The sequence below is a fragment of the Ammospiza nelsoni genome, chromosome 4 (genome assembly GCF_027579445.1).
Source record: "Ammospiza nelsoni isolate bAmmNel1 chromosome 4, bAmmNel1.pri, whole genome shotgun sequence".
NCBI classification, from domain to species: domain Eukaryota; kingdom Metazoa; phylum Chordata; class Aves; order Passeriformes; family Passerellidae; genus Ammospiza; species Ammospiza nelsoni.
The window spans coordinates 81728-87727 of record NC_080636.1 but is presented as its reverse complement, the minus strand read 5'-3'; the positions used below and the strand labels follow the sequence as shown (position 1 = coordinate 87727).

Genomic DNA, 6000 nt, shown 5'->3' with positions numbered 1-6000 from the left:
TCCACACAGAGTCTCACTAACTACTGTTGTTTTAAAACACAAAATACGTTTAGGAAGTGTTGGAAGTTAGTATTTTGGGAAAGAAATGGCAGTTCCACAGAACATTCCATTGAACAGAGGCTCTGGGAACGATTCGTGTTGTAACTGCTGTCACTGCAATCAGTTGGTGGCTCAGCCTTGAAATGTGCACTTGCCCTTCTATAAAGCACTGTTTTGTTTGCCTTTCAGTGCTGTGAGTCTTGTTAAATTGGAGAAGAGCCCAAGAGAAATTTTTCATCCCTTGATATAAAAGGTAGGAAGTGACTTTTTTTGGTTTGGTTCTTTTTCTTTATTATTTTCTGGAAATAAAAGTAATTAAGTATAGGTACTACTGGTTTGTTTCTTCCAGTAGCAGGTGATAATAATAGTAGTAGTAATAGTAAAAATAATAATAGACATAATAATAATAGTAATGTAATACTACTTAAACTGTCTTTATCCATTGACCTGGCCATTTCAAATCAAAACTTCTAAACACAAATCAAACCATCATCCTTGTAGAATCTTTCACAGCAGTGGGCTAAAGATCCTGGTTTTGTTGACAGGATTTATTGGTTCTGGAAGAACAAGAGGGAAGTAGAAGCCTAACTACTTCTAGCTCACAGAGCCGCCCAGTGAACAGAGCTTTGTGTTTTGGTGGGCTTGTGATGACTTTGAAATCAATTGCTCATTACAGTAAAAAAAATTGATGTTTTTTTGAACGTGACAGCAGAAATAACTTTAGGCACCAACTTAATAATAATAGATCACCAGTTTAAGTTAAAAATTCATGCTATACTATCAAAATTTAAAGGTAAATTATTATGTATTAGGTGATGGTATAAAGTGTATGTTCTCATGTGTAATGCAAAGATACATACGTACCTGAAAGTCCTTAGAGGAAACAAATTTTTATGTCTGCTGTTTGACTGTTTATCATACGATATTTGGTTTTATTTCCCAGGGATCGGTGAATTTTAACTTTGGAGTCCTCTATGCTAAGGATGCTCAGCTTACAGGTGATGAAATGTTCAGTAATGGTGAGTTTTTCACCTTCTCTTTAATTGCTGTGCTGATCTGAATAAGAAAAAAACAAAAGCAAGAGAAAAAAGAAGGATGGTTTAATATTTTTTACGCTGTTATGTTTGTTTCCTCAGTATTTGCTGCAGCTCTGCTTACCCAAGCTTTGGGTTCCTTCTGTCCCACTGGGAGTTGCCCAATTTGGTTGCATCTGGTGAAATTCCCCCTGAGACCTTACAGAACTAGCTCAAACTGCGTGAGAGCCATTTGCAGTTCTCTCCAGACACCTGGAGAATGGGCGACGTTTCTGAGGATCCGGTGAGCGCGCTTCTGTCAAAACTCAGTCTGTGAAATTCCTGGGGAAAACCCTTCTGTGTCCTGAAGGGCTCAAACTCTGGTGAGGATCCAGTTATCAGGTGCTCACCTGGATGGTTCCAGCTCTTAAAGTGAATACTTGTACTCTTACCCTGTAGTTTACATCTATTGTATTTTTGTTATTTTGCAAGATTTTTTGTCTTTGCAAAATATTGTGCATTTCACTCTTTGGAACCTCTCAGATCGTTCTTTGGTGCAGCACCACCTCATGGGACACTTGGCTGCCGTCCTGAAGGGGTTGGTCGCTGGAATTGTAAATCCTGGAGAGTTCATAAGTCTTCTGTCCCCAGGGAGGTACCATGCTTTGTTTACTTTTGTTCTGTTGGTTAGGCGCTGCTTCTCGTTGCAAGTATGAATTTCAAACTGCCCTGTTCTTATTTTAACTGTTTTCCTGGTTCTCTCCGCACGGCAGGGAAAGACTCTCGTCTCCTTGTCGTCGGGCTCGGTGCTGTCCAAGAAGATCCAGAGAATACAAAAATCATAAGAAGCAAAATATGACTGCAGGGAAAAGAAGCTGGAGAGAACAGAAGGTGATATTGTTATCCTTACCCTGTATTAGAAACATCCGCTGTGCTTTGATGCTGGCAGCTGCCAGGGGCTTGTTAGCTCTTTGTAGGCAGGTGTAGGTGTTCACTTGTAGGTTTTTTCTCTGGACAAGGCAATTCAAACTTTGCTAAGCTTGTATTTGCAGATTACTCTGTAGCACAGTCCAGCATGACATTTTTGAATGTTGTAAAAATACCATGTTACTTGGAAATTGCTAATGAAGAGAAGCTTTAGGGGAAAATAAGATTTCAGGGTTGGAAGATGTGAGAAGAATTTTGAGGGGATGTTAGACTGAAGTAAAGCACACTTGAAGCTGGACTGGCACGCTGGCAGGTCCCCTATTAAACAGTAGTGCTGAGGTTAGCCTGGGGGTTGCCCACTGTTTCTGTAGAAATCAATGTTTCCTGGTCTTCAGAGGTAAGCTGCTTTGAAAAGCTGGAAGGTGCAGCATGCTGACAAGCCCCGTGCTTTGGATTAAAAGTAGATTTCAGAAGGGTCCTAAGCTTTTGTCTTTTCCTAGAAGTCGATGTAATCCTATCGAGGGGTTTTTAATTCTGTGTTGCCACGTCATCCATCAGGGCCCTGTTGTAGTAATCATCATACAAGTACAGAACAGAAAATCAGACCCTGTCCCAACCACTTAGAGCCCAGAAGACGATTTCCTCGGGCTGCCATTTGCGTGCCATCGGTACTCACCACGAATTGACCCCTGTGGCTGTGACACAGCACCTGGATGCTGACGGAAGGAGGCTGGTCGCAGAGCCTGGAGGTCCCTGTCCCACGGGGAGGGAGAGGACGAGGCAGCATCGCCTGCAGGGAGGGTCTCGTCCCCAGAGAGCAGCCGGCGACTCCATCCCTGCCCGGGGCTCCGGGTGCACCCTCGGGGAGGACGCCTGCCCTCAGGTTTCCCCCTGGGCACCCGGGGAGGGAACCAGGTCCATCCGTGTGGCAGCTGCAGGGCCTGCGGGCTCTGGGGCTCTGCAGCCGTGTGCCTCGTCACAGGGTGGCAGGGACGTGGCACTGCCCGGCCGCGCCGCTGGCCTCGGATCCTTGCTGCTTTCCTCCTGATCCCACGTGGATGTACCAGCAGTCTTCTGTCTTTTCTTTAAAAGTGTCCTTGGGAGACTTCAAAGAGAGGGTAATCAGTGATGTCAAAGCCGACATATTTGACCCGTTGGCACTCAAGAGAAAAGACAAAAAGCTGCTTTGCATCCTTGTGCCTGCAAGTCATGAAGGGGCTGGGCGAGGTCACTGAGGCTCTGAGATGGAGGTGAGTTTGCATTCCAGTTTATTGGAGCGGAGGCTCATCAGAAGTTTCCTCGGGTATCCAAGGCACAGAGCCCCGGAGCCGAGAGAGCCTGAGCTGCTGCGTGCTTGCTGTGAGCTTTGGGGTGAGCGTGCATCGTTGCAGGCCTGGGATGGATTGAAATGCGCTGAGGAAAGCAGAGGCAGGGAGGGAGGGAGGGAAATGCTCTGTTAACTTGTGCCAATTCTTCTGTCAGACTCATCACGGCGGGACAGCGTGAGGACTGAAAGTGTAAGAAGATGTGGAGGGAAAGAGAGAATCTGACAGGAGCAGCGAACGCACGAGTGCACGAATTTTGCTTTTTGCTTGGATGTAAACTCAGGAGTTGAAAGGAATTTGGGAGTGAGAAGGGACATTTCAGAAGGAGAAGAAGAAAAAGAAGTTGTTGTTGTTGCAGTCCTGGCAAAATCTTTTCTTCTAGCTAATAAAAGAAGTTAGCTTAAAAAACAAAAAGAAAAAAATGTAGCGGTTTTTTTTTTTCCTTCACTATTATATTCATTGGTGGTATATGGTGTGTTGTTTTATTTCTTGGTATTATTAACTCTGTGTAAATTGTTTTTTGAGTGAAGCTGACTTTCTGGATGGGTTGGTTTGTATTTGAGGCAGGATTAATTTCAATAGGATTCTTTCATAGATTTCTGATGGGTATTACCGGGATTTTGGTTTTGTTTACTGTATGTATAAACATAGAGCTTTGGTAGGGCCAGCTGGGCTGCTGGAGTTTTGGGTGTGAATTTATTAGATGGCTTTTGTTAGATGCAGTTTTTAATTTTTGAAATGTTTTTCAATGTAGTGGTCTTAAGGTGGTTTTTAAGAATTCATTGTATTGTTTTCTGTTGTTTGTAGTTGGTGTATGATAAGGGATGTGGTGTGACTTCTTGAACGCTCTGGTTTTGGTGTTCCCAAGTTCTGATTTCTTTCTGGTTCGATAGTTTTTTTTTATTTTTTGGGACGGGGCATTTATATGGTGGATTTTTATAGGCAATACGTTTTTTAATTTAGGCAGTGATATTTTTTAGTATTTTAATAGTTTAGATTTTTTATTTTCATGGTTTTAATTATTTTTTTTAATTTTTTCAAATAACTTGTATAGATGATAGGTTGTTATTTGTGCATTAGCATAAAGGTAGAGCTTTGGGGACTTTTTTTAGTAATGTTCAGGGTCAGTTGTACAGTTTTGAGTCTAGTGAGTTGGTTTGATTTAATTTTTAATGGGTGTTTGTTGTTATTAGCAGTTGTGTCATTTTCAAGGTGTATTTGAGTTTTTTTGGGGTTTTTGAGATACTGGTTTAGGAGGAAGTTTATGATGAGCATGTGCAGAGGTTTTGGGCTACTTTATAGTGGGATTTAAAATTGATTTACAGTTAGGTTTATTTGAGTTTTTATTGGGGTTCAGTGACGTTGTGGGATGTTTGTTCCGTTAGTGATAGAAATAGGTTTTGTTTTGATGTGCTGCGACGGGACGGGCGTGTGCTGCGTGCCGGCGCTGACAAAGGTACGGTATCGTTGTGGCTCCGGTGTGTCGGGTTAGTGAACTTGTATGGTTTAATATAGAGATGAAAATAGCAATAAATATGAATTTAAAAATAAATCTAAAATTAGAGTGGTAAACATAAATATAGATAACAGATACATACATAAAACTATAATACATGGTATATAATTGGAACATATCATATCGGTAAATGATAGTCTATTTTATATATATATATATATATATATATATATATATATATATATATATATACACAAAGATATATAAATATAGATTGTAAATATAAAAATATTTAAATAGAGTAAAAGTAAATTGGGGGGTTTTATTAGGTTATAGGCTGGGGTTTTTAAATAAATGATAGAAATGAAATATAAATTCAGATATGCAAATATATATAGAAATACAAATATCAATACATATTTAATTTAAATATAAGTAAAAATATATACAATACAGAAACTTTATATCTATGATTCTATTAGAAGGTATTCTCTCTAATATATATAATATCTATGAATAAAATAAATAAAAATATCTATATAAATATCATTATAATTTTGAAAAATAAATTTACTTCCTGCATTTTAAATCTGGTTCAAATAAAGGGCTGTCCTTGGTTTTTATTTGGTTAGAGGCAGGAGTTTTATTTTAAATAATATAAGTAATATAGAAATGTGGATCTTAAGATAGAAATATATAATAAATATATAAAGAGAAATTGCTAAACTATGACTATAAATTTAAATATAAATATATGTAAGTAATATGAGGAGGTGTAGTATAGAATATAAATAACATTATGTGGCAATATAAATTATAAATGGGAATATAAATATGAAAATATGTAAATATAGTTTAAGAGAAAGGGAATGTTTTGGCTTTCATTTAAGTAGAGGCAGGGTTTTTAGTTTGAATATTATAAGTGTTCCAGAAGTAAAAATGTTGACGCAGAAATATTTAATCAATATAAAAAATATGAATAAAAATATATAAAAAATATAAATACCTACTCGCATCGGATGTAATATAGAATATAAACTTACTTATAGATTGACATTGGTAAAGATAAATGTATAAGTAAGCAATATACATTAATATACATTATAAATGCAAATATGAATATAAAAATTGAACATGAGGATAAAATCTATTTAAATATTGTTTAAAACAAAGGGTGGGGGTTTTTTTATTCTTATTGTGTTAGAGGCAGGGTTTTTTTTAAATAATATGAATGTAGATA

At 38.2% G+C, this 6000-nt stretch overlaps 1 long non-coding RNA gene across 1 annotated transcript; it reads left to right on the top strand.

Annotated features, from left to right (window-relative positions):
• Window positions 1–238: 238 nt before the first annotated feature.
• LOC132072754 (uncharacterized) lies at window positions 239–3726 on the top strand. Its single transcript, XR_009418380.1, has 5 exons — window positions 239–292; window positions 983–1058; window positions 1176–1435; window positions 1826–1943; window positions 3462–3726. It is a non-coding gene; the product is annotated as an uncharacterized LOC132072754 (long non-coding RNA).
• The last annotated feature ends 2274 nt before the right edge of the window (window positions 3727–6000 follow it).